General features: G+C 41.9%; 1 long non-coding RNA gene across 10 annotated transcripts in view; it reads right to left on the bottom strand.

The window, feature by feature from the left end:
• Window positions 1-18,159, bottom strand: part of LOC138991857 (uncharacterized) — a 63,050-nt gene extending 44,891 nt beyond the window's left edge. For 4 of the 10 annotated variants that reach the window (XR_011467756.1, XR_011467750.1, XR_011467759.1 and 1 more), the window contains exons 1-2: window positions 16,760-18,043; window positions 1,602-1,707 (exon numbers count right to left, since the gene is read on the bottom strand). This is a non-coding gene — a long non-coding RNA (uncharacterized lncRNA). The other 6 variants (XR_011467753.1, XR_011467754.1, XR_011467755.1 and 3 more) reach the window with 6 other exon arrangements.
• Between the last annotated feature and the right edge of the window lie 6,093 nt (window positions 18,160-24,252).

Here is a 24,252-nt window from a genome sequence, read left to right as displayed (position 1 = left end):
AGATATTTTTGCTGACGGCCATTCTGACCAGTGTAAGGTGATATGTTGAACATCTTTTCATGTGTTTACTAGCCATCTGCATGTCTTCTTTGGAAAAATGTCTGTTTAGGTCTTTCGCCCACTTTGTGATGGTTGTTTTGTTTTTCTGGTATTGAGTTGAATGAGCTGCTTGCATACTTTAGAAATTAATCCTTTGTCAGTTGTTTCATTTGCTATGTACCCAGTGTTCATTGCAGCACTATTTACAATTGTTAGGACATGGAAGCAATCCAGATGTCCATCTACAGATGAATGGATAAAGAAGCTGTGGTACATATATACAGTGGAATATTACTCAGTCATAAAATGGAATGCGTGTGAGTCAGTTCTAACGAGGTAGATGAACACAGAGCCTATCACATGGAGTGAAGTAAGTCAGAAAGAGAAAAATAAATATTGTATGTTAATGCATATATATGGAATCTAGAAAGACAATACTGATGAACCTATTTGTGGGGCAGCAGTGGAGATGCAGACATAGAAAACAAACTGATGGTGCGGGAGGGAAGAGAGGGTGGGATGTATGGAGAGAGCAACATGGAAACATGCACTGCCCTGTGTAAAACAGACAGCCAACGGGAGTTTGTTGTATGATTCAGAGAACTCAAACTGGAGCTCTGTGACAACCTAGAGGGGTGGGATGGGAAGGGAGGTAGGAGGGAGGTTCAAAAGGGAGGGGATGTGTGTACACCGATGGCTGATTCATGTTGATGTTTGGCAGAAACCAATACAGGATTGTAAAGCAACTATCCTTCAAGTAAAAATAAATAATTTTTTTTAATTGGCAGAAGACCTAAACAGACATTTCTCCAAAGATGACATACAGATAGCCAAAGGCACATGAGAAGATGTCCGATACCACTAATTATTTGAGAAATGCAACTCAACACTGCAATGAGATATCACCTCACACCAGTCAAAATGGCCATCATTTTTTTTTTAAAAATCCACAAACAATAAATGCTGGAGAGGGTGTGGAAAGAAGGGAATCCTCCTGCACTGTCAGTAGGAATGTAAACTGGTACAACCACTATGGATAACAGTGTGGAGATGCCTTAAAAACTAAAAATAGAGCTACCATATGACCCAGCAATCCCACTCCTGGGCATATATCCAGAGAAAAACATGACCCAAAAGGATAAATGCACCCCAATGTTCATTGCAGCACTGTTTACAATAGCCAAGACATGGAAGCAACCTGAATGTCCACTGACAGAGGAAAGGACAAAGATGTAGGACATAAATACAATGGAACATTACTCGGCCATTAAAGAGAATGAATTAGGGCCATCTGCAGCAACATGGATGGGCCTAGAGATTGTCATACTGAGTGAAGGATGTCAGACAGAGAAGGAGAAGTATCATATGACATCCCTTACATGTGGAATCTAAAAAATGAAAACAAATGAATGTTTTTACAAAACAGACTCACAGACTTAGAGAACGACCTTATGGCTGCAGGGGTGGGGGATGGGGGGAAGGATGGGGGAAGCAGTAGTTAGGGAGTTTGGGATGGACATGTACACAGCTATATTTAAAACGGATAACCAACAAGGACCTACTGTATAGCAGATGGAACTCTGCTCAATGTTATGTGGCAGCCTGGAAGGGAGGGGAGTCAGGGAGAACAGATACTTGTACATGTATGGCTGAGTCCTCTCCATTCACCTGAAACAATCACAACATTGTTAACTGGCTATACTCCAATACAAAGTTTTAAAATTTTAATTTAAAAAATGAGCGTAATTCTCCATATTAGTGGGATAAAGTAGAAACTCATAGGACTATTTCAGCTGATACAGAAAACCACTGGGCATAATTTAACACCTGTTACTGATGAAAACTCTGAGCAAAATAGGGACTAAAAGAGAATTTCCTCAACCTGAAGGACAATTATGAAAAGCTGTAGATTTCATAATACTAAATGGAGACAGACTAAACATTTTATCCCCAAGATTAGGAATAAGGCCAAAATGTACTTTTACTTCTATTAAAAATCATACTGGAGGTCCTGGATGATGCAAAAAACGATAATAGGTAGATAGGCAAAAGGTATATATATTAGAAAGAAAGAAGTAAAATATCACTGATAAATTTTTATAAATGTAAACAGTCAATTTTAGCAATTTAGCCAGAATTTTAAGTTAATATATAAAAATCACTGACATTCCTAAATACTAGTAACCAGCAAAAATTGAAAGAAAAACAAAATTTCCAGTATTATCAAGAAATATGAACTACTCTGGGACAAATTTAACAAAATTTGTGCGATATCTATACAAGGAAAACTACAAAAACACGACTGAATTTAAAGAAAATGCAAAAGGAAAAAAAAAGAGGTACCACATGATTGAAAAAAGTTGTATTTCTTATGAGATAATTTGTCAGCTTATTGGTCTAACATAGATTCAGTGTGATCCCAAACAGGTTTTCAGCAAACTTCTTGCAGAAACTGACAAGTTGATTAAAAATTTATATAGGAAAGGGCCAACAATCACAAAGATGTCTTAGAGGAATACACAAAGTTGGAAGAGTGACACTACTAGGTACTAAGTATTACGTACAGACTTAAAGAGTTATCATACCTAACTTCAAAGCACTGTGTGGTAACAGCATAATGGACAGACACATAAATCAGCATAAGAGTACCAAAATAGAACAAAAAGCCAATCTGCTTTGAAGACCATCCATTGATTGGAGGGGGTTGGGGGGGTGAGTACTGTTTTTTTCAACTCAGAATTACCCACCACCAGTACTTTTTAAACGGAGAAGGCGATGGCACCCCACTCCAGTATTCTTGGCTGGAAAATCCCATGGACGGAGGAGCCTGGTGGGCTGCAGTCCATGGGGTCTCGAAGAGTCGGACACGACTGAGCAACTTCACTTTCACTTTTCACTTTCATGCATTGGAGAAGGAAATGGCAACCCACTCCAGTGTTCTTGCCTGGAGAATCCCAGGGACAGGGAAGCCTGGTGGGCTGCCGTCTGTGGGGTCGCACAGTCAGACACGACTGAAGCGCCTTAGCAGCAGCAGCAGTAATTTTTAAAAACAGTTCTACCTGTACTTTTTGGTGAGATCTTATCTCTTAATTTATTACAATAAATGTCCCCTCGTATTACTGAGCATATCTATAATGTTGCTTTAAAATTCTTGTGTTCTAATTCAACTTCTCAATCATGTTGAAGTCGGATTCCATTGACTGCCTTTTCTCTTGGACAAAGATAACATTTTCTTGTTTCTTTGTATATTTTGATTTTTTTTTACTATATTTTGGACATTATGAATGACTTATAAGAGATTCTGAATTATTCTGTGGTTTTCTGATGAATACTGATATTTTTATTGCAACAGGCAGTTAACTTGACTGAGGTAAAAACACCAAAGTGCTTTTCCTGTGTGGGCAACCGCTGAAATTTCTGTTCAGACCTTTTAGATTTATCTGGACTGCTTGAAAACTGTCTCATGCAAGCCCAGTTCACGAGTCAAGTGATGATGTGGTGAGTTTATAAACAAAATTTAGAGCTCCCCTTTGTGAGTCTGTCATTTCCCTACTAACTTTCCAGCTGCTGTGCGGCATGTGTGCCAAGTGGCTTCAGTCATGTCTGATTCTTTGTGACCACATGGACTGTAACCTGCCGGGCTCCTCTGTCCATGCGAATCTCCAGGCAAGAATACTGGAGTGGGTTGCCATACCCTCCTCCAGGGGATCTTCCCGACCCAAGGATCAAACTCGTGTCCCTTATGTCTCTCGCACTGGCAGGCAGGTTCTTTACCACTAGCGCCACCTGGGAAACCCTCCAGCTGTTGAGGTTACCCCAAATTCTGCCCTCTGGCTGTTCAATCTGAAAGTCTGTCAATATCCTTTTCAAGTTTTATCTTGGCCTGCACACTGGGGTAAAAAATGTGATAAACATAGGACATTCATGCAGTGCCATTCTCCTTTTCCAAACAGATACCCATCCAGTTTCTGCCTGCTTTGGCTTGTTCCCCTTGTATTCAAGCAGTTAAACTTTCATCTTTTTGACAGATTGTAATTGTTACCACAGAAGGATTGTTCAAAAGGTGGTACTCCTTCCTTAGGAAAGGTAAAAATGGTCCTAGAAGAACTGGATCTCTATAGGGAAAAAAATGAATCTTATCCCACCACTCACACAAGAACGAACACAAAACAGATCAGAGATTTAAATGTAAAAGCTGAAGCTATATATTCCAGAAAGAAAACCTCTGTGACTCTGAGGTAGACAAAGAATGCTTAGATAGGATGCATGAGTCAAATTAAAAATGAACAAACTGAACACCAATGTTAATCTTATGACTCATGCATTTTGTGTTCAGTCTAAACAATCTTTCTCTACCTCAGTCACAGAGATTTTCTTTCTGGAATATACAGTTTCAGCTTTTTCAGCTTTTCCATTTAGATCTCTAATATACTTTATGTTCATTTTTGTGTGAAAGGAAAATTAAGATTCACTTTTTTTCCATATGGATACCCAATTAAAAGACACTTGCTCCTTGGAAGGAAAGCTATGACAAACCCAGACAGTGTACTAAAAAGCAGAGACATCACTTTGCCAACAAAGGTCCATATAGTCAAAGCTATGGTTTTTCTTGTAGTGAAGTATGGATGTGAGAGTTAGACCATAAAGAAGGCTGAACACTAAAGAATTGATGCTTTCAAACTGTGGTGCTAGAGAAGACTCAAGAGAGTCCCTTGAACTGCAAGGAGATCAAACCAGTCAACCCTGAAAGAAATAAACCCTGAATATTCATTAGAAGGACTGATGCTGAAGCTCCAATACTTTGGCCATGTGATTCGAAAAGCCAACTCATTGGAAAAGACCCTGATGCTGGGCAAGACTGAAAGCCAAAGAAGAGGGTAGCAGAGGATGAGATGGTTGGATAGCACTACAGACTCAATGGACATGAATCCGAGCAAACTCTGGAAAACAGTAAAGCACAGCTATGCCTGGTGTGCTGCAGTCCATGAGGTCACAAAGAGTGAGACGTGACTTAGAAAATGAACAACAAACTGAACATTGTCAAAACTAAAAATTTCTCTAGAAAAGACATCGTTAAAAAATGAAAGTGCAGGGACCTTTCCTGGTTGGTCCAGTGGCTAAGACTCTGCATTCCCAATGCAGGGGGCCTGGGTTCCGTCCCTGGTCAGGGAACTAGATCGCACAGGTCACAACTAAGACTCGGCATGCCGCAACAGAGATCAAGGACCCTGCATGCCACAGCTAAGGCCCGGTGCAGCCAAACAAATTAAAAAAAAAAAAGAAAGTGCAAGTCTCAGACCAGAAGATATTCTGAACGTATGTTATTAACCAAGTACTTCTATATAGAATACAAGGAAGCTTCAAATTCTCAATAAAAAGAAGACAAGCCAGTTTTTAAATTGGCAAAAGATTTAGGTAGACACATCACGAAAGAGATCCGAGTACCTAATGAACACATGAAAATGTGGCCAGTGTCACTGGATATCAGTAAAGTACAAATTAAAACCACAAAGGGATACAAACACCCACCAGAATAGCTAAAAGTTAAATGATTAACATTTCCAAGTGTTGGCAAGGATATGGAGAATTGCAACTCTTATACATTCCTGAAGGGAACCTAAAATCACACAAATATTCTGGAAAACAGTTTTGACAGTTTCTTATAAAATTGAACAATTACTGTGTGATCCTGTAATTCTACTTCCCAGGTACTTAACCTAAAGATTACACACTGACATTCAAAGCAGCTTTATTCATAATGGCTTCAAACTAGAAACAACCCAAATGTCAATCAAAATATGAATGGATAAGCAAATTATATACATATAAATACATACAGATAAATAATACCATAATATCGACATACACTAAAATAGGAGTTAATGTCAAAAACATAACTGAGAAACAAACTAGATACAAAACAGTACATTCTGTATAACTTCATTTATTTATATGACATTAGAGAAAGTCAAACATGGACATGGTTCTATGCTAGTTTAAAACTCAATCCAATTGTTGGATTGTGGCCAATTTCCTGTGCCTATTACTTCTGGGTTACCTTGGTGGATTTCTGTTCTTGAGGGCTCTGATTGGATACCCGCTAGGAAATTTGTTTTAGATGAGTGTTCAATCCTGTTCTTTCTATCCATAATAATTCTAGATGGGATCCTCTCACCTGGCCAATTAAAAATACCTGCTCTGAGGCTGGCCATAGATTTAAGTTTTCTCTTAGGGTCATTTAAACTCAATCAGAGTGATGAGCTAAGTCTCAGTAAGAAATTAACTTCTCATCTATTAAAAGGAAAACTCCTACAATTATGGGGAGGATCTACATGGTTAACACCAGGCTATGGTCATTTAAGTTTAAAGGCTCCTCCATGTTGGGAACGGTTAAATCATACTAAAAATGATCAACCTGGTAATTGAGACAAGGCTGGGTGCTTTATGAACTATGCCAGTTATTACCCTTAGAGAGAGTAATTGGTATGGAACTCAGTGGATTTGTGGCACTAATTTATGGCCTTGACATCTACAGGGATGATACAAAGGTGTAGCCTGGGATTCCCATAATTTAAGGTCATACATGTTAACAAATTACAGATAACCCCAACCAATCTACCATTGGTATGATCCCAGTGGGTCAAAGATCTGTATTCTACTGGTATGACCATTTAGCAGCTTGTGTGTGTGTGTGTACACACCTTCAATGGGGCTGGAGGGTGTAATTGACCTTGACAACTTTCATAAGCTTTAAATGATAGTAACTGGGCCATTAGCCTATTGAATTCTGAGATCTCAATGATGAGAAAGGCAGTGCTACACAACTGCAAGACCCTTGACACCTCACAGCATCTCAGGGAGATATCTGTGCTATAATTCAGACTGAATGCTGTATTTTTGTACCTGATAAATCCTTTCATGTAACACATTTGAACCACATAAAAAATTTGCTCTAAGTGACCCATTCCCTAGTCTTGACAATCTTTAAAGAAAAACTAGTGTGGGAGGCTCATGGCTAAAATATTTACTTTTAATTCCACTAATGTTATTAACTATACCATTTGTATCCTGCTTGTTCACAAGATTATTATTTCTTGTATTACCAAGTATATGACTGAGCTTTCAACGGAAATGATGACTAGACTTGAAGCAGTTGATCAAAAGTATAGTTCAATATATGATCAATGATTGTAATAGTGTAACTCTAGAAGGCAATGGCAACCCACTCCAGTACTCTTGCCTGGAAAATCCCATGGACGGAGGAGCCTGGTACGCTGCAGTCCATGGGGTCGCGACGAGTCAGACACAACTGAGCGTCTTCACTTTCACTTTTCACTTTCATGCACTGGAGAAGGAAATGGCAACCCACTCCAGTGTTCTTGCCTGGAGAATCCCAGGGACAGGGGAGCCTGGTGGGCTGCCGTCTATGGGGTCACACAGAGTCGGACATGACTGAAGCGACTTAGCAGCAGCAGCAGCAGAGAAAGTCAAAACAAATCTATAAAGTAAAAGCACATTAGTGGTTGCCAAAGATTAGCAGAGAGGAGATAGAAAATGACTCTAAACAGGACAAGGGAACTTATTGGGGTAAAAGGCAAGAATGGGGAAGAAGCTGTATCTGAGAAGATATTGATCAAGAATTTTACAAAACTGGTGGGATATATCAAGCTATGATTCAACCCTACAAAAGGATAAACAGTATGCATTAGAAAAAATATATAAGCCTAGGCATATCATTTTAAAACTACTTAAAATAAAAAAATGGATAATCTTGACAGCAATCAAAGAGGTAAGTTCCTTTTTAAGTCTGATACCTAACTTCCAAGGAAAAACTGTAGGGATCAGAAGGTAATGGAATTACATCCTCAAAGGAATGGGAACATTGAACTAACCATCCATAACTGACAAAACTACCCTTCATCAATGAAGATGAAATAGACTTTTTCAAATATATGAAAAATTGTGAGAATCTGCCCTCAACAAATTCATATTCAAATAAATACTGAAGGGCATTCTTCAGGCAGAAGGACAATGATTCTACCAACGGAAACTAGGAGACCCAGGAAGGAATGAAAAGTCACCCAAAAAAGGTAGATCTACAATAATGATAAATCGTACAGGATTTTAAATACCTAGAAAACTAAAATACAAACAGCAAAATATGAGAACATGAGATAAAATGTAAGTTAATAATAGATTTGATAAATCAAGGGTATAGAGCAGAGGGAAATTAAATTATTTAAAAAATCAATCTAAGAGAGAGCAAGAAAGGAAAAAAATGAGAAATAATATGATGGTAAGTATCAAGTCAATATATTTTTACAGGCTAATATATTAATGATTATATTAAATAAAGAAGGGTCAACTGCAGGGGTCTGATTTCTAACCATTTGACTCTTAAGGACTCCAAGACCCCATTATCTTGAGGCTGTATGACTCTAACACTCAGCCTCTTGATTACTGAGACCTGTATCTCCTTACTCTCAGCATAGGATATATATTATCAATATAGGAGATACACACTGATCAGCCTACAGGCTCACTGCTCTTTTTTTCTTCCAGCACCTAAACTGCTCCTGGACCCTGGGGAACTTTTATATGCTTGTGGGAGAGGGCATATTATCAGTGAAGGTTACCTTTTCCTCCACTGTGCAAAAACAAGAAACATTGCCTACCCACTGTTTTTCTTTTAATTCATGTCCCACCAAGTGAGCCTAGTTTTCATTTTCATTTTATAGCATTTTCCTGCTAACTGCAGTAGGGAACTAGGTAGTGCCCAGGGAAAGTAATGAAGATGCAGAATGTATGAGGACAGCAGAGACAAGTTATCATACAGACCCGGAGGTTTAAAGCAACAGAAATTTATCCTCTCTTAATTCTGGACACTAGAAGTCTGAAATCAAGGTAAGAACATGGCCCTTGCTCCCTCTAAAGAGTTGAGAGAAGGCTCCCTCTTTCCCTCTTCTTAGTTTCTAGTGGTTGCCCACAATCCTTTGTGTTCTTTGGTTGCAGCTGCATAATTCCAATCCCTGCTTCCAGAATCTTGCCTCAGTGTGTATGTGTTCCCAGTGTCTCTGTATTCAAACCTCCTTCTTTCTCTTATAAAGACACCAGACACTGGGTTAGGACCCACCCTAATCCAGTATGATCCCATCTTACCTTGGATAAAATCTGCAGAAACCTTCAGCTCAGTTCAGTCGCTCAGTTGTGTCCAGCTCTTTGCGACCCCATGGACTGCAGCACACCAGGCTTCCTAGGCAAGCTCCCAGAGCTTGCTCAATCTCATGTCCATTGGGCCAGTGATGCCATCCAACCATCTCATCCTCTGTCATCCCCTTCTCCTCCTGCCTTCAATCTTTCCCAGCATCAGGGTCTTTTCCAAGGAGTCAGTTCTTCGCATCAGGTGGCCAAAGTATTGGAGTTTCAGCTTCAGCATCAGTCCTGCCAATGAATATTCAGGACTGATTTTGGATGGACAGACTGGTTGGATCTCCTTGCAGTCCAAGGGACTCTCAAGAGTCTTCTCCAGCAGCACAGTTCAAAAGCATCAATTCTTTGGCACTCAGCTTTCTTTACAGAAACCTTATTTCCAAATTAAAATCACATTCACAAATAATAAGGTTCAGACTTAAAAATATTTTGGGGTAAGAGATGGAGGTACACAATTCATCCCACACCAGAGACTCTCTCTAAATTTAAGAAGCTGTACAAAGTTCTAATAATTCCTATCCATGTTCTTTAGGTCTGAGTTTCTGGAATTCCCTTGGGCCTCCTGTTAGCTTTGTTTATCTCTGTGGATAGTGCTTTTTAAATGACCCTAGCCCTCTGAACTTACAAAACCTATAAAGCCCTCTCTAGGGTTTCCCTCATAGCTCAGTTGGTAAAGAGTCTGCCTGCAACGCAGAGACTGGGGTTTGATTCCTGGGTTGGGAAGATCCTTTGGAGAAGGAAATGGCAACCCATTCCAGTAAGCTTACCTAGAGAATCCCATGGACAGAAGAGCCTGGCAGGGTACAGTCCATGAGGTCACAAGAGTCGGACACAACTTAGTGACTAACCCACCCAGCCTTCTGAACTTTCAACTTCTATAAAGCCCTCTCTACAAAAATTTCTCTTTCCAGGTGACAAGCTTGATGGTGGAGTTAGAATAAATTCCTATCCTCCTGACAACAGGGATCAAATCTTTATAATCCAATATAAAGCAGAATAGAGTATGCTATTCAATAAATTAAATTCAGCTGTGTAGTGTTTCTTATGGGACCTCATCATTACCTTTTAACTGAGCTTTGCCATGTAAGAAAGATCTCCTTATGATTTTCCCTCACACTCCACATCCTTGCTTTCCTCCCTCTGAGACTATTTGATAGTTTTAAAAATCTCCTAGAAGGCACTTATTTAACTTCTGTGAGTAGAACCACAGTAGTAGATATAATGGTCATCTGAGTTAAATTCACCCATTCCAGTCCATTTTAGTTCGCTGATTCCTAGAATATAGACGTTCACTCTTGCCATCCTGTTTGACCACTTCCAATTTGCCTTGATTCATGGACCTGACATTCCAGGTTCCTATGCAATATTGCTCTTTACAGCATCGGACCTTGCTTCTATCACCAGTCACATCCACAGCTGGGTATTCTTTTTGCTTTGGCTCCATCCCTTCATTCTTTCTGGAGTTATTTCTCCACTGATCTCCAGTAGCATGTTGGGCACCTACTGACCTGGGGAGTTCATCTTTCTGTGTCCTATCTTTTTGCCTTTTCACACTGTTCATGGGGTTCTCCGGGCAAAAATACTGAAGTGGTTTGCCATTCCCTTCTCCAGTGGACCACATTCTGTCAGACCTCTCCACCATGACCCTCCGTCTTGGGTGGCCCTACGCAGCATGGCTTAGTTTCACCGAGTTAGACAAGGCTGTGGTCTGAGTGATCAGATTGGTTAGTTTTCTGTGACTGTGGTTTCAGTCTGTCTGCCCTCTGATGCCCTCTCTCAGCACCTACCATCTTACTGGGGTTTCTCTTAGCTTGGACGTGGGATCTCTCTTCAAGGCTGCTTCAGCAAAACGCAGCTGCTGCTCCTTACCTTAGACGTGGGGTATCTCCTCTCAGCCGCTCGCCACTCCAGCGCTGTGCAGCCACTGCTCACCGCTCATACTGTCCAAAATGACAGAATGATCTCTGTTCGTTTCCAAGGCAAACCATTCAATATCACGGTAATCCAAGTCTATGTCCCGACCAGGAACACTGAAGAAGCTGAAGTTGAATGGTTCTATGAAGACCTACAAGACCTTCTAGAACTAAAACTCAAAAAAGATGTCCTTTTCATCAGAGGGGACTGGAATGCAAAAGTAGGAAGTCAAGAAACACCTGGAGTAACAGGCAAATTTGGCCCTGAAGTACAGAATAAAGCAGGGCAAAGGCTGATAGAGTTTTGCCAAGAGAATGCACTGTACATAGCAGACACCTTCTTTCAACAACACAAGAGAAGATGCTATACATGGACATCACCAGATGGCCAACACCAAAATCAGATTGATTATATTATTTGCAGCCAAAGATGGAGAAGCTCTACACAGTCAGCAAAAACAAAACCAGGAGCTGACTGTGGCTCAGATCATGAACTCCTTATTGCCAAATTCAGACTTAAATTGAAGAAAGTAGGGAAAACCACTAGATCATCCAGGTATGACCAAATCAAATCCCTTACGATTATACAGTGGAAGTGAGAAATAGATTTAAGAGACTAGATCTGATAGACAGAGTGCCTGAAGAACTATGGACAGAGGTTCGTGACATTGTACAGGAGGCAGGGATCAAGACCATCCCCAAGAAAAAGAAATGCAAAGAAGCAAAATGGCTGTCTGAGGAGGCCTTACAAATAGCTGTGAAAAGAAGAGAAGTGAAAAGAAAAGGAGAAAAGGAAAGATATACCCATTTGAATGCAGAGTTCCAAAGAATAGCAAGGAGAGATAAGAAAGCCTCCCTCAGTGATCAGTGGAAAAAAAGAGAGAAAAACTATAGAATGGGAAAGACTAGATACCTCTTCAAGAAAATTAGAGATACCAAGGGAACATTTCATGCAAAGATGGGCTTGATAAAGGACAGAAATGGTATGGACCTAACAGAAGCAGAAGATATGAAGAAGAGGTGGCAAGAATACACAGAAGAACTGTACAAAAAAGATCTTCACAACTCAGATAATCACGATGGTGTGATCACTCACCTAGAGCCAGACATCCTGGAATATGAAGTCAAGTGGGCCTTAGGAAGCATCACTACGAACAAAGCTAGTGGAGGTGATGGAATTCCACTTGAGCTATTTCAAATCCTAGAAGATGATGCTGTGAAAGTGCTGCACTCAATATGCCAGCAAATTTCGAAAACTCAAACGTGGCCACCAGACTGGAAAAGGTCAGTTTTCATTCCAATCCCAAAGAAAGGCAATGCCAAAGAATGTTCAAACCACCACACAATTGCACTCATCTCACATGCTAGAGAGGTAATGCTCAAAATGCTCCAAGCCAGGCTTCAACAGTACGTGAACTAAGAACTTCCAGATGTTCAAGCTGGTTTTAGAAAAGGCAGAGGAACCAGAGATCAAATTGCCAACATTCTTTGGATCATGGAAAAAGCAAGAGAGTTCCAGAAAAACATCTATTTCTGCTTTACTGACTATACCAAAGCCTTTGACTGTGTGGATCACAACAAACTGGAAAATTCTTCAAGAGACAGGAATACCAGACTACCTTACCTGCCTCTTGAGAAATCTGTATGCAGGTCAGGAAACAACAGTTAGAACTGGACATGAAACAACAGACTGGTTCCAAATAGGAAAAGGAGTACATCAAGGCTGTATATTGTCACCCTGCTTATTTAACTTATATGCAGAGTACATCATGAGAAACGCTAGGCTGGACGAAGTACAAGCTGGAATCAAGACTGCCGGGAGAAATATCAATAACCTCAGATATGCAGATGACACCACCCTTATGGCAGAAAGTGAAGAAGAACTAAAGAGCCTCTTGATGAAAGTGAAAAAGGAGAGTGAAAAAGTTGGCTTAAAGCTCAACATTCAAAAAACAGAGATCATGACATCCGGTTTCATCACTTCATGACAAATAGTTGGGAAAAAACAGTGGAAACAGTGGCTGATTTTATTTTGGGGGGCTCCAGAATCACTGCAGATGGTGACTGCAGCCATGAAATTAAAAGATGCTTACTGCTTGGAAGCAAAGTTATGACCCACCTAGACAGCATATTAAAAAGCAGAGACATTACTTTGCCAACAAAGGTCCGTCTAGTCAAGGCTATGGTTTTTCCAGTAGTCATGTATGGATGTGAGAGTTGGACTATAAAGAAAGCTGAGCACCAAAGAATTGATGCTTTTGAACTGTGGTGTTGGAGAAGACTCTTGAGAGTCCCTTGGACTGCAAGGAGATCCAACCAGTCCATCCTAAAGGAGATCAGTCTTGAGTGCTCATTGGAAGGACTGATGCTGAAGCTGAAACTCCAATACTGTGGCCACCTGATTAGAAGAGCTGACTCTTTTGAAAAGACCTGATGCTGGGAAAGATTGAAGGCAGGAGGATAAAGGGACAACAGAGGATGAGATGGTGGGATGGCATCACCTACCCAATGGACATGAGTTTGGGTAAACTCTGGAAGTTAGTGATGGACAGGGAGGCCTGGCGTGCTGCAATCCATGGGGTCACAAAGAGTCGGACATGACTGAGCGACTGAACAGAACTGAAACAAATAGAATTTACTCTCATTTTTAAAAGTTTTTTAAATAATTTTATTTATTTATTATGGATCTTCACTGCTGTGTGGACTTTTCTCTAGTTGCAGAGCATGGGGGCTTCTCATTGCAGTGACCTCTCCTGTTGCAGAGCAAGGGCTCTAGGGCACATGGGCTCAGTAGTTTTGGTTCCCTGTCTCTAGAGCGCAGGCTCAGCAGTAGTGGCACATGGGCTTAGCTGTTCTGAGGCATATGGGATCTTCCCGGACCAGGGATCAAACCTGTATCTCCTGCTCTGACAGGTGGATTCTTTACCACTTAGCTACCAGTGAAGCCCTACTCTCATTTTTTAAATTTAATTGAAATCTCACAAATAAAGTGCCAGGCCTGGATGGATGCATTGGTGTTTTCTATCAAATATTCAAAAAAAATTAAAAAATAAAAACAATCCTATACAAAATCTTTCAAGAAACAGAAGAACAAACACATCTCAGATCATTTAAAGACAGCAATGTCCTAATTCTAAAACCAGACAATCACAAGTAAACAAAACTAAGACGATTCTCCCTTACGTGTGTGTGTTATGTCGCTTCAGTTGTGTCCAACTCTTTGCAACCCTATGTACTGTAGCTTGCCAGGTTCCTCTGTCCATGGGACTCTCCAGGCAAGAATATTGGAGCGGGTTGCCATGCCCTCCTCTAGGGGATCTTTCTTTTTTCTCTCTCTCTTTATGACTAATTTCTTCCTGGTTCTTTATTTTTTTTAATATAAATTTATTTAATTGGAGCTTAATTACTTTACAATATTGTATTGGTTTTGCCATACATCAACATGAATCCGCCACGGGTATACACGTGTTCCCCATCCTGAACCCCCCTCCCACCTCCCTCCCCATACCATCCCTCTGGGTCGTCCCAGTGCACCAGCCCCAAGCATCCAGTATCATGCATCGAACCTGGACTGGCAATTCGTTTCATATATGATATTATACATGTTTCAATGTCAATCTCCCAAATCATCCCACCCTCTCCCTCTCCCACAGAGTCCAAAAGACTGTTCTATACATCTGTGTCTCTTTTGCTGTCTCGTTTACAGGGTTATCATTACCATCTTTCTAAATTCCATATATATGCGTTAGTATACTGTATTGCTGTTTTTCTTTCTGGCTTACTTCACTCTGTATAATAGGCTCCAGTTTCATCCACCTCATTAGAACTGATTCAAATGTATTCTTTTTAATGGCTGAATAATATTCCATTGTGTATATGTACTACAGCTTTCTTATCCATTTATCTGCTGATGGACATCTAGGTTGCTTGCATGTCCTGGCTATTATAAACAGTGCTGTGATGAACATTGGGGTACACGTGTCTCTTTCAATTCTGGTTTCCTCAGTGTGTATGCCCAGCAGTGGGATTGCTGGGTCATAAGGCAGTTCTATTTCCAGTTTTTTAAGGAATCTCCCCACTGTTCTCCATAGTAGCTGTACTAGTTTGCATTCCCACCAACTTTACTAACAGCCATTTATCACATCATGCACAGAATGAAGTTTTAGGTGAACTAAAGTTCTAATGTGAACATTGTAACAACAGTGTAGGAGGGTTCTCCAGGGGATCTTTCTGACCCAGGGATCAAACCCACATCTCTTCTGACTCCTGCATTGACTTGCAAGTTCTTTACCACTAGTGCCACCCGGGAAGCCCATCTCCCTGATGTTTCTCTAAAGGAAACAATCTTAAGGTCACATTAAAAAACATGATAACAGTCAGGATACACTCCGTTCATGAATGAAAAGACTGAATATAGCAAAGATGACAACTCTTCCAAATTAATATGTTATAGTCAAAGCAATTCCTATTGAAACCTCAAAAAAATTTCTTATGGGATTTAATAAACTGATCACAAAAATTAGTATGAAGGATCTAAGGGCCAAGAATAAATAAGGTAAAGAACAACTTGGTACAGGGAGTAAGGGAAGCAATTAACCCACGGGATATTGTCTTATTTTAAAGCTAAAGTAATTAAAACACTGTATTATATATGCAGAGCTAGACAAAACAGAATAGAAAAGCTCAAAAACAAACGTATATATCAAAGCTATGTGGGAATACGACATTATCCAATCAGTGAGGAAGGGATGTCCTATTTCAGGGGTTAGCAAACTTTTTCTGTTAATGGCCACACAGTAATATATTAAGCCTTGAAGCCCATATAGTCTCTGTCACAACTACTGAACTCTGATGTTGTAGCACAAGAGAAGACAGACAATAAATTTTTAAAATGGATGTGCCTGTGTTCCAACAGAATTTTATTTACAAATACAGATAGTGAGAAGACTTCCCCAGTGGTCTCGTGGTTAAGAATCCACCTTTCAATGCAGGGAACACGGCTTTGATCCTTCGTTGGGGAATTAAAATCCCAAATGCCTCAGGGGCAACTCATCCCGTACCAAAACTAGAGAAGCCCACTGGCCACAACGAAAGATCCCGCACGCCGCAACTAAGACCTGAAGGAGACAAATGAATAAATAAAATTTTTTAAAAACAACAAACAGATGGTGAGCCAGATTTGGCTCATGGGCCATGGTTTTCCAAATAGCAACAGAACAATGACAAAACTTTACTAACAGCCATTTATCGCATCATGCACAGAACAAAGTTTTAGGTGAACTAAAGTTCTAATGTGAAAAAAGAATACAACATAAATTATACTCAGGGCACATTATTTTTCACAATGAAAGTTATTTTAATATAAAACATCTAAAAAATAAGGCATATAAATTATTTAACTCAGTATTGATCAAGAATCCTCCTACTTTGTATATTAACTCAAAAAGACAAGATACAAAATCTTATCATTTTACTTCTTATACACGTGTGCCCATACCCTCATGTGAATGACCTTCCTATAACTTTAGAAAGCATTTCAGTGTCTTCTCTTAAATTCTTAATCCAGTGCTCATTTTAAAGCTGCGCTACTAATTTACCTGAGTAGGATCCTATCAGGCCTTCTCAGCACAGATTCCCCCGTGCCCATGTCCTCCAACTGCCTCTTATTTATAGCAAAGCTTTAGCCTCCAAGGACTTCCCTGAATTCCACAGAACAAAATTTAATCAGAGTTGAGAAAATACAGAAATAAAAGAAAACAATCGAGCAAGAGAAAATTATAATAGTTCAGTCATAAAACAAAGTCAAAAACCTTCAGTTTCTCTTTAAGGGTTATAGATAATATTCTGAACCATATCTTTTGAGCCACTCTGCAGACACTAAAACCCACACTAGGTGTATGAAGTTAACTGCATGCTGACCCAGAGCAGTTGGAACCAGAAGATCAAGGATACTGACTCCCAGTTACCTCACCACCAACCAATTAGAAAAACGTCCATGTGCTGATCATATACCCACCAACCCTCCCTAACAAGGGAGTCTGAGCCTTTTGAGCATCAGCTACCCTGACTGCTTGTTTGGCGCCTTCAACAAATGCTACATTTTCCTTCACCACAACCTGGTGTCAGGAGACGAGCTTTGCTGCGCACGGGGGAGGAATCCAAGTTTGGATTGGTTAACACTAATGTAACTGCTTCAGCCTCCCCATTCCCGCTTGCTTCAGAATAGTCTGATCATAGTAAAGACACACAAGGTTAACGAAGAGAAGTCTTTTCTATCAATGGTTGTTCCAACGTTTTGGATCGAGCCTCCACGTTTGACAGCCCTATTGGCTTTGTTCCGTTTCAAGGTCTGAACAGTATACCTAACGCCAATATGACATGTATGTGTCAACAGGGTACGACCAAGAACAAAACAGTCATGTATTCGATATGAATCTATCCTCATCAAGAGTCAGCAACTGGGACAAGAGCTTACATTTCTGTAGCGCTTTATATCGCGCTTCAGGTCGCTGAGGAGTCTTTCCCACCCTGTCGAAGGTAGACAGAAAGTTTCTGGCAGCGATGGTGATGGAGAGCGGGATACAATTAGGAAATCGGTCGGGAGTGAGGGGGGTGTCAAGCACGCTGAGGAGGGAGGGAAGCTGAGAGGCACCGTTAGTGAAAGGAAAGGAAGGGGAACCTCAGGAGGAGTCACCCACCGGGGCCGACAGAAGCGGGGCGCACGCGTCTTCTCTGAGACGCGGGGAAAACCTAGACGACGCGAGGAGGCCAACTGAGAGCGCCCGCCTCAGCGAGGGAAGCTGCCCGGCTGAAGCCCCCATCTCAGGGCGACTGCTTGGCGTCCTGCACCTCGGCCGCCCTTTTCGTCAGTTCCCCTCAAGGTCACTCACCACCCAGGCTACCGGCGCCAGCAAGCCGCCCGGCACCACTCCGCACCTCACACAGGGTCAGCTGCACAGACTCAAGCACGGGCTCTAGGGCCTTGCGGTCCAGAGCGTCTCCAGGAGTGACGGACAGACGAGCCAATCGAAGCGGGGGGCGGAGCGATGGGCGGGGTGGGACCAAACCGCGAGGTCGCGACGAGGTCGCGGAGGCTGGTGGGCCCCCGTGATTTACCGCCGGAAGGCGTGGCTCCAGGGGAAAAGCGGTCTTGTTAGGTGGTCACGGTGGTTTGGGGCTGAGACTGTCTCCTCAGGGGTAACCCCGGGCCTGTACCACGCCACCAGCCTACGATTCCTTTGGCCTTCTCCTTCACCAAACGATTTTCCTGTCCAGTTATAAAGTACAAGCTGCTTTCCAATGTAAGCGTGTATTACCATCACCCCCTTGTTGTATAAAGGCTAACGGAAACTTGAGTCCATTGTATCACCCAAGGAACAGATACTAAAAGAAGATAAATATGAAATTTTTTATTTCTAAACCTTCAATTTCTTACGTCTGAATTTTTTCTATATTGTACACATTTTGTTAGTGTTTAAATATTGGATGCAATTTGAGTTATCATTAAATTCCATCTGGCCGGTTAACAAAAAAAGACCTGAATTTTTTAATTTTCTGTAAGAGTCTCAAAGATTCTCTAACTTCAGTTCTTAATCTCCCGTAAATCTGAATACGGATGATAAGATGGGCAGGTGCTTTGAATCCAAACCTACAGGAATCAAACTAATTTAGCTGAGGCTCCTTCTTTCTTTGGAGAAGGAAATGGCACCCCACTCCAGTACTATTGCCTGGAAAATCCCGTGGACGGAAGAGCCTGGTAGGCTACAGTCCATGGGGTCGCAAAGAGTCGGACACAACTGAGCGACTTCCTTCTTAGAGCATTATTTGAATCTAAAATAATTAAAACCAGATGCTAAACATGGTTCAGTGTGTGCCTCATTCAGAATTGATGATGGTCTCCCATAAGTTTCATTGATGAAAGAAAGTAAACATTGTTGAAATGATGGAGGAGAAACAAGGCTTTCTATAGATGAGTAGTTCCTAGACAAAACAAACAGCAAACCTTACAGCTTTGAAACACATCTTGTAACAAACCACAAAAATCATTGTTAAATTGTTGCTACCAAAATCTAAAAGAAAACTTTGGCAGAAATTACCAGCTTATCAAGAAGAATTTCTTCCTCTACACATAAGGTAGAGAAGCATTTATGAAAGCATAGATCTACATGGGTTTCTGGAAAATACTTAAGTGCAAGAATACTAGAGTGGGTTGCCATGCCCTTCTCCAAGGGATCTTCCCAACCCAGGGATTGAACCCAGGTCTCCTGCATTGCAGGCAGATTCTTTACCATCTGAGCCACCTGGAAAGCCCAGGTCTATAGGTGTTTAGATACCTGGCAACGCTTTTCTTAAAATTCCATCCTCAAAACACATGCTAATGAACCAGCCATCTCCAGACTCAAATGGGGAGAGATTCCCTTCCAAACTCCCTCAGCGTGTTGACAAAATTCATTTCCTTGCAGCCACTTGAAGTCCCATTTTCTTGGCAACTGACAATAGGGAACCACTTTTAGGAACTGGAGACCACTCTTCAGCCTCAAGAAAAACAGTTCAGCTATAAAGCAGAGTCCTAGTTCCTCCTGAAGGGACGGACATAACAATTTGAAACAGTCTTCGAGTTCTGAAGAACTAAGGCCCACACCTAGGAGGAGGACTGAATGATAATGTTGACCCTCATGACTCTAATCAACTAAAAGCTTGGACGTTGTTGATCATGGCCTGAGTTCTGTGCTGAATTCTCCACTGCTCAAACCCCTTCATGAAAATCCACGTACCTTTGGGTTAAAACTTTCCCCAACTTGCTTTTGAGAGAGAGAGAGAGAGACACTGCTCTGGCAGAGATCACATGTGTTACTCGTCACAGAAACAATAAATGCTTCCTTCTCCCCATCTTTGGCTTGGTTGTGCCTTTTGGCTCAACAACCCCCAAAAGCTGAATCTACTTTTTGGATAACAATAGACAGACTGCTTGGTTTTTAATTGTAATTTATTTATGTGTTTTAAAAATATATATATCACTATTCAAACCCAGCATTATGGGCGTAAACAAGGCTTAAGTAGGAATTTTAAAACTCGAGAGAAAATATTTTTTAAATACTTGTACAAGTGACGGCGCAGGAACGGCCGAGAGGAGCTACCCCGCGTCCGAGGTCAGGGGGGGCAGCCAAAAGGAGATATCCAGCGTCCGAGGTCAGGGGCGGCGACAAGAGGAGTTACCCTGCGTCCGAGGTCAGGGGCGGCCAGGAGGAGATACCCCACGCCCCTCAGCCCGAGGTCAGGGGCGGCGGCCGGGAGGAGCAACCCCATGCCTGAGGCCAGGGGCGGTGGCCAGGAGGACCAACCCCATGTCCAAGGAGCGGTGGCTGTGCGGGCGCAGAAGGGCCTAGAGGAGCTATCCCACGTTGAAGGTCAGGAAGGGCGGCGGTGAGGAGATACCCCTCGTCCAAGGTAAGGAGCAATGGCTGCGCTTTGCTGGAGCAGCCGTGAAGAGATACCCCACGCCCAAGGTAAGAGAAACCCAAGTAAGACTGAAACCATACTCACAGAAAACTAGTCAATCTAATCCCACTAGGACCACAGCCTTGTCTAACTCAGTGAAACTAAGCCGTGCCCGTGGGGCAACCCAAGACGGGCAGGTCATGGTGGAGAAATCTGACAGAATGTGGTCCACTGGAGAAGGGAATGGCAAACCACTTCAGTATTCTTGCCTTGAGAACCCCATCAACAGTTTGAAAAAGCAAAATGATAGGATAGTGAAAGAGAAACTCCCCAGGTCAGTAGGTGCCCAATATGCTACTGGAGATCAGTGGAGAAATAACTCCAGAAAGAATGAAGGGATGGAGCCAAAGCAAAAAGAATACCTAGCTGTGGGTGTGACTGGTGATAGAAGCAAGGTCCGATGCTGTAAAGAGCAATATTGCATAGGAACCTGGAATGTCAGGTCCATGAATCAAGGCAAATTGGAAGTGGTCAAACAAGAGATGGCATAGTGAATGTCGACATTCTAGGAATCAGCAAACTGGAATGGACTGGAATGGGTGAATTTAACTGAGATGACCATTATATCTACTACTGTGGGCAGGAATGCCTCAGAAGAAATGGAGTAGCCATCATGGTCAACAAAAGAGTCCGAAATGCAGTACTTGGATGCAATCTCAAAAACCACAGAATGATCTCTGTTCGTTTCCAAGGCAAACCATTCAATATCACAGTAATCCAAGTCTGTGCCCCAACCAGTAACGCTGAAGAAGCTGAAGTTGAATCGTTCTATGAAGACCTACAAGACCTTTTAGAACTAACACCCAAAAAAGATGTCCTTTTCATTATAGGGGACTGGAATGCAAAAGTAGGAAGTCAAGAAACACCTGGAGTAACAGGCAAATTTGGTCTTGGAATACAGAATGAAGCAGGGCAAAGACCAATAGCGTTTTGCCAAGAAAATGCACTGGTCATAACAAACACCCCCTTCCAACAACATAAGAGAAGACTCTATACATGGACATCACCAGATGGTCAACACCGAAATCAGATTGATTACATTCTCTGCAGCCAAAGATGGAGAAGCTCTATACAGTCAGCAAAAACAAGACCAGGAGCTGACTGTGGCTCAGGTCATGAACTCCTTATTGCCAAATTCAGACTTAAATTGAAGAAAGTAGGGAAAACCACTAGACCATTCATGTATGACCTAAATCAAATCCCTTATGATTATACAGTGGAAGTGAGAAATAGATTTAAGGCCCTAGATCTGATAGATAGAGTGCCTGATGAACTATGGAATGAGGTTCGTGACATTGTACAGGAGACAGGGATTAAGACCATCCCCATGGAAAAGAAATGCAAAAAAACAAAATGGCTGTCTGGGGAGGCCTTACAAATAGCTGTGAAAAGAAGAGACGCGAAAAGAAAAGGAGAAAAGGAAAGATATAGGCATCTGAATGCAGAGTTCCAAAGAATAGCAAGAAGAGATAAGAAAACCTTCTTCAGCAATCAATGCAAAGAAATAGAGGAAAACAACAGAATGGGAAAGACTATGGATCTCTTCAAGAAAATCAGAGATACCAAAGGAACATTTCATACAAAGATGAGCTCGATAAAGGACAGAAATGGTATGGACCTAACAGAAGCAGAAGATATTAAGAAGAGATGGCAAGAATACACAGAAGAACTGTACAAAAAAGAGCTTCACGACCCAGATAATCACGATGGTGGGATCACTCACCTAGAGCCAGACATCCTGGAATGTGAAGTCAAGTGGGCCTTAGAAAGCATCACTACAAACAAAGCTAGTGAAGGTGATGGAATTCCAGTTGAGCTATTCCAAATCCTGAAAGATGATGCTGTGAAAGTGCTGCACTCAATATGCCAGCAAATTTGGAAAACTCAGCAGTGGCCACAGGCCTGGAAAAGGTCAGTTTTCATTCCAATCCCAAAGAAAGGCAATGCCAAAGAATGCTCAAACTACCGCACAATTGCACTCATCTCACACGCTAGTAAAGTAATGCTCAAAATTCTCCAAGCCAGGCTTCAGCAATATGTGAACCGTGAACTTCCTGATGTGCAAGCTGGTTTTAGAAAAGGCAGAGGAACCAGAGATCAAATTGCCAACATCCACTGGATCATGGAAAAAGCAAGAGAGTTCCAGAAAAACATCTATTTCTGCTTTATTGACTATGCCAAAGCCTTTGACTGTGTGGATCACAAGAAACTGTGGAAAATTCTGAAAGAGATGGGAATACCAGAACACCTGATCTGCCTCTTGAGAAATTTGTATGCAGGTCAGGAAGCAACAGTTAGAACTAGACATGGAACAACAGACTGGTTCCAAATAGGAAAAGGAGTACGTCAAGGCTGTATATTGTCACCCTGTTTATTTAACTTATATGCAGAGTACATCATGAGAAACGCTGGACTGGAAGAAACACAAGCTGGAATCAAGATTGCCAGGAGAAATATCAATAACCTCAGATATGCAGATGACACCACCCTTATGGCAGAAAGTGAAGAGGAACTAAAAAGCCTCTTGATGAGGGTGAAAATGGAGAGTGAGAAGGTTGGCTTGAAGCTCAACATTCAGAAAACAAAGATCATGGCATCCGGTCCCATCACTTCATGGGAAATAGATGGGGAAACAGTGGAAACAGTGTCAGACTTTGTTTTTCTGGGCTCCAAAATCACTGCAGATGGTGACTGCAGCCATGAAATTAAAAGACGCTTACTCCTTGGAAGGAAAGTTATGACCAACCTAGATAGCATATTCAAAAGCAGAGACATTACTTTGCCAACAAAGGTCCGTCTATTCAAGGCTATGGTTTTTCCTGTGGTCACGTATGGATGTGAGAGTTGGACTGTGAAGAAGGCTGAGCGCCGAAGAATTGATGCTTTTGAACTGTGGTGTTGGAGAAGACTCTTGAGAGTCCCTTGGACTGCAAGGAGATCCAACCAGTCCATTCTGAAGGAGATCAGCCCTGGGATTTCTTTGGAAGGAATGATGCTGAAGCTGAAACTCCAGTACTTTGGCCACCTCATGAGAAGAGTTGACTCATTGGAAAAGACTCTGATGTTGGGAGGGATTGGGAGCAAGAGGAGAAGGGGACGACAGAGGATGAGATGGCTGGATGGCATCACGGACTCGTTGGACGTGAGTCTGAGTGAACTCCGGGAGTTGGTGATGGACAGGGAGGCCTGGCATGCTGCAATTCATGGGGTCGCAAAGAGTCGGACACGACTGAGCGACTGATCTGACAAGTGACTAGGATATAGCGAAAATCAAGAGGGCGTTACTCTAATTTGTAACATTGGCATATAAGAAATTGACTAATGACTAGTGAATGAACTAGGAGATTCAGTAGGTGTGGAATAAATTATGCCAAGCGATTGAAGAGCCCCTTCGTTTTCAGGAACGTCTGCAGAAGCCCATCAGGTGCCAAGCCTATTATGTGCAGGCAGCGGAGTACATGGTACACGTGCCGGCTCTAAGCAGGCTTCAAACACTGGCCATACTGTGGGGGGCTGCCGGCCAGAGTGGGGGCAGGGAGTGCAGCCTTGCGGGGGCGTAGCCGACCCCCCGGGGGTGTGGCCGGCGAGGGGC

This window comes from Bos mutus, chromosome 18, assembly GCF_027580195.1.
Source record: "Bos mutus isolate GX-2022 chromosome 18, NWIPB_WYAK_1.1, whole genome shotgun sequence".
Lineage (NCBI taxonomy): Eukaryota > Metazoa > Chordata > Mammalia > Artiodactyla > Bovidae > Bos > Bos mutus.
This window is presented reverse-complemented; position numbering and strand designations above follow the sequence as displayed.